We start from the raw sequence: 11,216 nt of genomic DNA, 5'->3' as shown, positions 1-11,216 counted from the left end.
ATGGACAATGGATGATGGTGGTGGATGATGGTGTTGTGATGGTGATGGGTGGTGGATGAAGTGTGAGAGAGGTGGTGTGCCAAGGGATGAGTTGCAATGAAGCCAAGCACTCCTATTTATAGGCTGAACAGAGGCCTGGGCACGGCCCCGTGCCTGTCTGACACTATCTCTCCTCATTAATTGTAATTCGCAATTACAATTAATGCGCCTGCAGTACTTTGGGCACGCCCCCGTGTTCACTGGGCACGGCCCCGTGGTGAGCAATAGAAGCTTCTACAGGTTTGTCTTTTCTGCTGCTTCTTGGGCACGGCCCCGTGCTCGCTGAGCACGGGGCGTGTTCAGTCTTCTGCCTTCTCTGTTTTGCTTGGTAGGATGCTGTTGAGGGGTCGGGCAATCCACTTTTGTTCCTTTTCTTGTATTTATGCTAGATTTAGCTGTCTTTTTGCTTCTTTTGTTAATTTGAGCTCATTTAATCCTGAAAATACAAAAGGAAGACAAAAACACACTTTTTCCAACATTAGTACTTAAAAAGGGTTAGTTTTATGCCTCATTTGATGTAATTTATATGTTGCATTTTACACACATCAAATATCCCCACACTTGAACTTTTGCTTGTCCTCAAGCAAAACTCTTTAATATGTGGCTTTCACTCCCAAATGGAATGGATAGAAGAGAAGGTTTTGGCTTATCATGGAGTGTCGGTAATCCAAGATCTTTATTGGGTTTTATTTTTATTTATTTACAATCCTATTCGTCATGATTTATTAAAAACTTTTCATAAGGTAAATTATTTATTAAGACATAATATACCTTTCTAAAATTCCATTTATATACAAGTTCACATACCTCAAGGGAGAAATCACTCACACTCGGCCGAATGTGTATTTTTAGTGAATCACTCGAGAGCGGCATGGAACTTATTCCTACCATAAGCTTGCCAAGCAATCAACCCTCCTCCTTTTTAACTTTATACCTTTGTAAATATCAAGAGGACTTTTTTGGGTGAAGGGTTAGGCTTGGGCTAAAGGTGGGTAGTTGGGTTAGTGGTTAGTAGAAAAGGGCGAAAGTCGTAAAAAGCGTCGGTTTTCGTAAAACATTTTGTTTTTGTGACTTTTTATTTTAAATGAAGTATTTTTTTTCAAACAAGCTTTTGTTTGAGGAGCTTTGTTTGTTTATTACTAACTTCATTGTAAATATTTTTTTTTAGTCACACGAAAACCGAGCTTGTTACTAAAATAAAGGTAAAAAAATAAAAAGGGTTTTGGGTTAAGAAACGAAAAGGTTTAGGATCAAAGGGGCTAACTAGGGGGAGTTTTTAGGTAGGTGAAAAAAATAAAAATAATGGTTTTGAAAGAAAAAGGGTTATTCCTAATGCCTCCATCATTTACTTACTTGGGTTTAAGTTGGTAAGGACCGGGAATGAATTGTCGTGGCAAGTTCTAGAGTCGTAAGAACCAAGCGGCTATTCACACAAGAAACGAAAAATGAGCATTTAGCGTAAAGATGTATATTTGTATGCTGAATAAAGGCTCAAAACTCACTTTTGTGGGAATGGGTTTTTATGTGATCAAGTATATATAATCGAATTTTAACTAAGCTTGTCATGCCGTTTCATAATTTTCTTATGTTGGTTCTTTTTATCACGACGCTATCGGTTGTAAACTTGTAAAAATATAACCTTGTTAGTCTTAGAATTCTCAACTTAAACTTTAGACAAGTAAAAAAAATGAAAATTTTTGAAAAAAAAATTGGGGTGATTAGCGGTTCCAATAGAGTTTTGTGTAAGGCTTGTTATTAGGACTTACAAAATTCAAGGTTTTAGCATCCCCCCCCCCACACTTAAATTACACATTGTCCTCAATGTGTCCAAAAATAAATTTTTAGGTTGATTGAATGTGTAAAATGGTGTTAAAAGCAAAAATTATGTTACTGGCAGTCTGGGCACGGCCCCATGTCCATCGGACACGACCCCGTGTTCAACTGCCAGTAATGAAAACTTACAGAAGATTGACACGGAGGCGTGTTGGCTAGGCACGACCCCGTGTCTGGCAAAAATCTGCAGAAAATAAACAAACAGCAGATCTGGGAGGTGGGCACGGGGGCGTGTCGGCTGGACACGTCCCCGTGTTGACTGTTTGCAAGGCTGAAAAACAGGTTTCTTCTTTCGGTTTTCCTGTCCTGGCTTTGTTAGTGCTAATAATTAGCACTCTAAGCCTCAATTGTACCTGTTTTATCACTAAATACCACACCAAGCAATACCAAACGTCCTAATTTACAATAGTTAATCATCCAAACCATAATGTAAAAGAAAAGTAAAGCAGAAAGTAAAAAGGAGTTAAAGAAAGTAAATTGTCTAACACTCGGCACGCAGGCCGGAAATTGTTTTGATAGATAAAAGGGACCTTAACCCGTGGGCTCGCCATCAACCCGCTCCTGCTCCTTCAACCTCCTAGTCCATATCCTCATCGATGTCATCACCTCCATCCCCATGACCCGCCATATACTCCCGGATGCTTCCAATGTCGTCTTGGATATCGTTGATGTTTCGTTCGATAGCTCCGACTCGGTGGTATGTATTGTTGGCAAGGTTGTAGGTGTTGGTGCACATGAGGTTTTCCTGCAAAAGATCATGTAAACTTTGAAGGTTAGGAAAACCGCCTCCTTGTGAGGAGGATTGACCCGGATCACCATGGGGTTGATACTGGTAGTGAGGAGGTGGAGCGTGAAGGACTAGTGCCTCCTGTGGGTTCCATGCATGGCCTTGCATCCTTTGAAAGCTCACTGATCCGTCTTCCGCCTCATAAATTAGGTTCATGGCGTGACAAATGTGATAATCAACTCGTCCCGACCATGGGCTCCTTTCAAAGGACCTAGGAATGCGCGTGAAGTGCTTGAAGAGTGTAGGATCGATTTCGACCTGAATGAGTCGGTCGGAAGAGCTCTAGTCCGTTTCAGAGGCGGAAACTAAGAAACGGATGTGAAAACAGCTTGAAATACACTTTAAACCTCTTGTATATTGAAATAACAATGTTTACAATCAGAGGAAATACCGGCAGCACCTCGGTATCACTTGGCCCTTTCGTTACAAATGACATAAACATGTAAGCTATTTATAGTGAGGACCCTTTCGTTTGAAGGTCTTCAAACGGTCACAACTTTAAACGGAAGCCTTCAAACGATCAACATCTTCAAACGATACCACCTTCAAACGGTCATGCCTCTCAAACGGTTACCATCTCAATTTCATATTTCATGATGTCACTTGTGATGTCACCTAGGTGATGTCACTTGTGATGTCACCTATGTAATGTCACTTGTGATGTCATGCCTGTTCAGATCTGCAACGAACCCGAGACTCGATATATGAGATGAAGACGACAGATGAATGCACCAAAAGAATCCCCCTCAGATATTGACGAGTCTTAAGTGTCGAGTCTTAAACGTCTTTAGTCTTTATCAGTCTGAACACACTCTGAAATATCTCACAGTGTAAGCATCCTCAAATCTTTCTCTTCTCTTTTTATCAGCATCAACAGACTCCCCACGAACAATCTCTACACGGATGTCTTCAGACTCCCCCTTTCGATATGCTGGGATCGCAGTCTGGCATGTTGAAATCACAAAGACTTCAGGTATCGGAACCTGATTCTCTATCACTTAGAAACCTGCACATTCTCTACCTCACAATAAATTTTCTAATGATAACTTGTAAAAATCTAATGAATCACTTGCAGAAATTATACAATCAAAGAATGATTTTACAATGTTAATTTTTGATGAACCATTTGAAGATATATCATTTTTTCAAAACAACACACTCTCCCAAACCATCTGTTCATCATGTTTAGCACCCGGAATTTTGAAAATCAACTTTTCAATACCAGTTGTCGAAAATCTTTTTGTATTTTACAAAATTTATTCTAAAACACACTGAAAATCTTTTTGGATTTTTTGAATGTAAAGAAATGCAGTAAAGAAATATTTACAGACAATATTTTTGTGAGATTGTGTAAGAGGATCATATCAGTTTATGGGACAAATCACCAACACCGTTAAGCTTGATTTCATTTTAAGTTCTAAACAATTTACCTAGATTGTCAGTATACTGGTCCACTTAAATTTTCACACAAAGTTCAACTGATCCGAGATACGATATTAATGTCTTAAACACTTGAACTTATCCGTGTGTCCCACTACTTGAATATACTCCCGTATCTAGACCCCAATATTCAGTCTTACAGGTGAGTATACCACAGATGATATCTGTAAGGTGTTAATTGTGAGGGCCGTGAGAGCTCAGGTCGATACTTCCGTATACGCAAAGAGATGACGGCTTCGACTTTTGGTGTGTCCCCTTTAGAGGATCTTTTGTTACAACAGCAGTGACTATCAATTTTATTGTTTCATCAACTTGCTGAGGGCGGTGCTGTGTTCCAAGCATTTGAAGAAAGTATTATCCGGGGACTAGGTCAGTACTTCCATACAGCAGAAGTCCCGGGATAATACCCCAGATATCACTGAGTATAAAGACCTAGTATCTCAGAATAAGGGACCTTTCAAACAAGATTTCAGGGGTTACCTATATATCCAAGAAGTTGTTACCCACAAAATAAGCAAGTTTGAATTTTTAAGTTTATATCTCGTCACAATTTACTAAATGTGTAAAAATCTACTGACACATCCACAGTAAGATTGTGTATCACTTTTAAACTTTCCATTTCTTTAGCATGTTGTGACAGTCCACTGATGTACTATCATTTCCTCTTTTCACAACAAAACTCATTTTTGGTTCTATCATGTTTTTGGCTTTTTCAAATTTTCTAATGTTTTTGGATTTTCTGAAAATTTCTACTCCCTCTAAAATGCAAACACATTAAAGAAAATTGAAAACAAACTGTACAGAAACATGACAACCGATATCAAATCGCATCACTTTGCCATTCACTTGGCATAAACAATCAGAACTCCCCCTATCAAACTATTTCCCATTTAGATTTCAAAACACTTAAGTTTGTTTTAATCAAAATGGTTTTTCCGGAAAATAAGTTTGGTTGATTTTACCATTTGTAGGTATATCAATACTAAGTTCAGGGATGTGGTTCATCATCTTGTCTCTTAATCACTTGTAGGAAAATGCAAGTACAAATTAATGTCCTTGATTTACCATATGCACACGTTATGCACAATCAAATCTTCTAACCACATGTAGGAATAAAACATCTACACAAATACATGTTACCAATCAAGATGCCGATTCCTGCTTCACACTTGCCTACCTGGAAGCTCCGGCAAGTCCACAATCTGTAAAATTTAACACTTTTAAGATTCTTTTACTCAAACATATTTTAAGAAAGATGCCGATTGCTGATCCACGATTACAAACTTGGGATCTCCGGCAAGTCAGGTTTTTCAATCAAAGAAAATGTCCACCCAAGCCTGACCAGCCTTGGGTGATTTCAACTCAGATTGAGTTGGGGTGTAAGTTGCTTGCTTTTTAGCGTAAAAGTCTTTAATCCCTTTCACCTTCCCATCGACCATCTTCCCGAAAATCTTCTTTACTTTCCCATTAAATGCTTTCTCAACATCAAAATTATCCTTTTCAGAATAAACTTGATTTGAGATTTCAGCCTTTCCACCTTTTCTTTTAAAATTCTCAATCCTCAACGGTGGAAAGTTCTCATCATCCATTGAAGGAACTGAGTTTTCATCACTCTCATCAAATTGTGGCTCCCCTGATTTTGTGGATTCAGATTCATCGCCAGATTTTACTTCAGATTTCTTAACAACCCATTTTTGGTTGTCAAGTTTCACACTTCGCCTGTAAAATCTCTTCGAACATTCACCAACTTCAAATGTTGAATTTTTGAAAACTTTAAATTTTTCAGTTGGTGGTTCGGTTTTATCATCAATAACTTCTTTCAATTTTCCAGAAACTCCTTGTTTTGTCTTGGTTGATTTAGGACAAATCCATGCAATGTGTCCAACTTCATTGCATCTAAAACAGGTTCTGGTTTCTTTTCTCTGAGCTTCATTCTTCTTTTTCTCAGCAAGGAATTCTTGATTTGATTGTCTCCAGAATGAGCTTTTCTTTTCCTCTTCAGCAGATGGTCCTGAAACAAATTTTGTATTTTTAGAAAATTTTTCATTTTTATAATTTTCAGGTGGAATAAAACCTAATCCTTTCTTTTTGAAATTACACTTATGGTTTGATTTCTTTTGAAAATCTGAACCATAACTGTAATTCTCTTTCTTGTTTATCCGCTGTTGAACTCTTGAAGTGTATTTTTTTAGGTTTTCCAGTAAGATTTAAATCTTTTATTTCAGAAATATTAATTTCTGTCATTTTGAAAACCTTCTTGATCATGTCAAAACGAACACTTCTTATTGGAAACTCTTTATCAAAATATAATTTGTCAGAATCGTTCAAAGTATACACAACTTCAAATGTTTCATCATTCAAATTAGATTTTGACAACAAAAATTCTTTACTATAAACCTGTTTTCCCAATTATTTTGGATTTTTTTTCGGACGAACTCGAACTCCCGACTGACTGACACGAACTTTCGGACTCGGACTTTGACTCTGACTCCTCATCCTTATCCAACACCTGATCGACCACTCGTTTTATCAGTTCTGACTCATGATCTGTGTCGGATGCTGTGAACATGACATCAATATTGTCCGGTAAAACATTGATTATCTCGGATTCTAACTTAACATTGATCGCCTGTTTTAGTTCTTCCTCGTTAGGTTTTCTAGGCGAGTACCCTTCCCAAATCGGAGGCGGACACTTATTATAACAGACACCCTGTTTCTTACCAGTATCCTTCTTCTTCTTTGACTTTGTTTCTTCACCTTTAAACGCTTCAAATCCTTCAACTGTTGGATAAATTCTATCGATTATGTAGTCACAACCTTTGTAACTTTGCAGCAATCTTCTTATTCTTTCATTCTCAGCTGCTTCACTATCCAACTGTTTCTTCCACTTTGCACATTCTTCTATGTATAAGTTGATCTCTTTCTGCTTTGTCATCATGGTAGCGTTCATCATCTTCAAAACTTTCTCTCTTTCAGAGTTAGTCTTCTCCAGACTATTCACATGTCTGTTCAATACATCATACGACTTTTTCAAATTCTTTACATCAAACAATAATTGTTCTTTCAACTTTTCTAACTCACTAAACCTCTCATCTTTCTCTATACATTGTTTACAAGACTCTAAACATGTAAGACAAGGTTTTGTGACTTCAACAATCTTCTCGACTTCAACTCTCTTTTCAACTTCCACAATTTTCTCAATCACTTTGACTTCTTTCAAATCTTTTGCAGCTTTCCTTTCTTTCAGTTTCTTCAATTTTTCTGCAAAATAAAGTTCAAAAGTGCTAGAAGATAAATGCGTTTTTCCAAAATTTATCTGTTCCATCTCTTCATCACTATCACTTGTTTCTGATACATTGTTTTCAGATGAAACAGATCCTTCATCTTCACTTTTCTCTTCATCAGATAACACTCCTATCCATTCCTTCAACATTTCTGGCTTTTGAACAATATGTGCAATAAAAGCTTGAACATTTGGATCAGCTAGAATAAACTTGTCCCAACTAAAACCTTCAGCCATTCTCTCATCTTCTTGATCAATGATGCCATAATAAGCTTTCCTGTTTGCATCTTCAATCATTTTTCCATGTGCCGTTTGAGCTTCTTTTTGTTGATGCGGTTGATGAGTGATTTGCTGATAAATGGTTTTCCTACAATAATCATCTTTCCCAGACGACTCCTTTGCTCCTCTCGGCTCCTGATTCTTGCATTCTCTTTTAAAGTGGCCTTTCTCCCTGCAACGAAAACAGACAACTTTAGATTTATCAAAACCAAGATTAGAAAGGTTTGCATCCAAGAAATCATTTCTTCCTGTAACCAATCTAAACTTTTCTGCTCTCCTCAAAACACTCGCCAAAGCCCATTTAATATCCATAAGTTCCAGCTCCTCTGCATCGATTTGGTCATAATCTTCCTTTGTGAGCATCGGATTACCAATTCTTCCGGCAATCAACCCTTCATAAGACTCTAATGCAGTGACCAATAATCCCATATGATGCTTTACAACTTCTTCAGAATAATTTTGACCATTTTGAAGATGTAGAGCTACATTACACTGAATCGAATGCCCATTTCCAGTAGATGTACTTTGAACACTTGGAGGATTCACCGTTGAAAACCCACTAGTGTTGACAGATCCTTGACTGCTAGGTGTAGACTGATTTCCAGCTAGGGCTGTAAACGAACCGAACGAACACGAACAAGGTCATGTTCGTGTTCGTTCGTTAAGGAAACTAACATGTTCGCAAACTGTTCACGAACGCATACCAAACATAAGTTTATGTTCGTGTTTGTTCGTTAAGGAAATTCAGTTGTTCACGAACAGTTCGTGAACACTGATCTCGAACACAAACAAATGCAAGGAAATAAAAACGAACGGAAACGAACATTTAACATGAAAATAAAAAATAAAAACATTGTTATCCTTAAACATTAAATAAGTATTTAGACACAACCATCAAATGATAAATCAAAACACAAGAAGTCTACTATACCACCGAATAACGAATCAAGTTTAAATAACTTAGACATAATTATCTCAAAAAATGGCTTAGAATGTCCAAATTTTAGCTAACTTAGAAAAAATAGGGTTTTAAGTTTTCAATATGTTTAGATAAAAGGTTTATTATTTATTATTTTTTAATACAATCAAACGAACAGGAACGAACGTAACCGAACATATTACCGAACGTTCACGAACGCAGTCGAACGAACGAGACATGTGTTCGTGTTCGTTCGCTAAGCTAGCCGAACGAAATTTTTTGTTCGTGTTCGTTCGTTAAGCTAATCGAACGAACATAAACGAACTTCCCGCCGAACGGTTCACGAACTGTTCGCTGAATGTTCAGTTCGTTTACAGCCCTATTTCCAGCACTAAATGCAGTTTGTATCTTTGGACTGGTTTCAGCAGTTTGAACATTTCCTTTATAGTACAATTTAATATCTTGTTGATGAGTTGAACTGTTCATTCTGGAAATTTTCTGCTGCTCCAAATCCTGTGCCTCCAACTTCTCAATAAACTGTGCAATTGATAACCTGCTAAACTGTCCGGAATTCTTCAATATCATCAGATATGTACCCCATTCCTTTTGCGGTAACGCATCAGCAAGCTTTTCAACCCATTCTGCTGGAGTTTTTGTAATCTTCAACTGTGACATGGTGCGAACAAGATGACAATATCTTTCAATAAGAGTCTTTGTTGTTTCACCAGGCATGCACGTAAAAAGTTCAAACTCCTTTTTTCAACAAAGCTGCTTTACTCTGTAACATTTCAGTACTTCCCTCAACTTTCTTTCTAAGAGCTTCCCAGATAGAATAAGCATCTTCATCATGTTGAAGCAACACAAATATATCCTCTTTAACAGCTTGTTGTAACAGATTGATCATCATTTTTTCTGCTTTGTAACTTTCTCTCTCTTGCTCAGTGAATTCTGAAATGATTTTGCCGACTCCCACTGAATTCTTTGGCCTCTCATATTCAGTTTCGATGCTCTCCCAAGCTTTTAGATGATTCGCCTGAACCCAATTCTCAAACCGTTTCTTCCACCCGTGATAATCCTCAATTCCCATAAGTTTCGGGGGTTTTTGCATTGTTCCAGTTTCATTCTCCATTGTCATGGTTTTAGTAATGTCGGATGGACTAGCCGGGGATGTAGCAAAAGCGTTGTAGAACTCAGTATCCATTTTTGTGGTATCGAAGAATTTCTCAAACAAGCTTTCAAACTAACTGGTTCACCTTGTAAAACACCTCGGTATACACAAACAAAACACAATCAGTTTAAAGACTTATCCATTAATAGAAACAGACTGGTACTCGAACTAGTGAATATTCTGTGCGGATTGAAGATTAACACACTGTGCGGACTGCTATGACCCGGATCAAATTCAAAACGACCTTTTCCAATGACCTGGCTAAAACCACATGACCTGGAACTAGTTTGAATTCAAATGACTGTTCTCAAACGAAATGAATCAATTTCAAGCGACCTTGTGTGAATGAGATTGATGTGACTTGAATTTGGTGCAAACTGACCCAAAACTCACAACACAAACTGACCCAAATCTTACAACCTTTCTGGCCCAACAAAACCCAAACAATGATCTAATTTCAACCCGTGCAACTTAGACAACTTTAGTGGGCTGACACCTTTTAAAACTATTTGATCGATGAATGTAACAGGCCGATAAGACTTGAATGAGCTATGACAATTTAGAAAAATCACACGCAAGCTGACACAAACATGTGGTTTCCTTTCCAAATTGCTGACATCCTCGAAATCTAATGGACCGCAAGTTAAGTGTTCACATGAGCTGACAAACTAATTGTTACAAACAAATCCGATAGCAATGATTGGGCCGCCCAATCCACTAACTGACAATTACGATATTAATTAACTTTTCAATTTGATTGGGCCGCAATGTTTGTAGTGGTCTTTCTAAAATCACATGTAAATCTCTTATACCAAAACATGGGCTGACAAAGACTTTCAACACCAATCAGATCTCATGCAAATTTTTATGAATCTACAAAACTCTATTACCCAACTTAATTTGATTGAGCCTCACAATACACTTAACCGTCAAGCATCAATTTATCACATGCACATCAAATAGTTCTGATCACCTCTTGCAAACTGACACAACACATGTGATATCCTTTTCCAACTACTGACATTCTCGATTAAAATGAATTTTCACATGATCTCTTTTAATGTTTCACACAACTCAATAATTTTTTCACGTGAATTACTAAACCACTTTCAAACGGGAAGGTGCTTGCTTCAAACGGTTAACCCAACATTTTCAAACGGACACATGCATTTTCAAACGGAATGCCGAGTTCAAACGGGATGACCCATGATTTTCAAACGATATGTCAATTTTCATACGGAAGGGTATGCATTTTCAAACGTGATGGCAGTTATCAAACGGAACACATATGCTTCGTTCAAACGGAATGGTATTTTCAGTCCATTTTTACCACTATTACTTCGAATTTTGAACTGATATTCTCAAGGGTTTGTTAAAACAACATTACGCACACATTGTGAAAGTTTTAGCCGATTTCAACCGTGAAAAGTTGTTCTGTTTTGAAAAGAAGGTGTAGAAGATAGATTTT

The sequence above is a fragment of the Helianthus annuus genome, chromosome 16, assembly GCF_002127325.2.
Source record: "Helianthus annuus cultivar XRQ/B chromosome 16, HanXRQr2.0-SUNRISE, whole genome shotgun sequence".
Lineage (NCBI taxonomy): Eukaryota > Viridiplantae > Streptophyta > Magnoliopsida > Asterales > Asteraceae > Helianthus > Helianthus annuus.
This window is presented reverse-complemented; position numbering follows the sequence as displayed.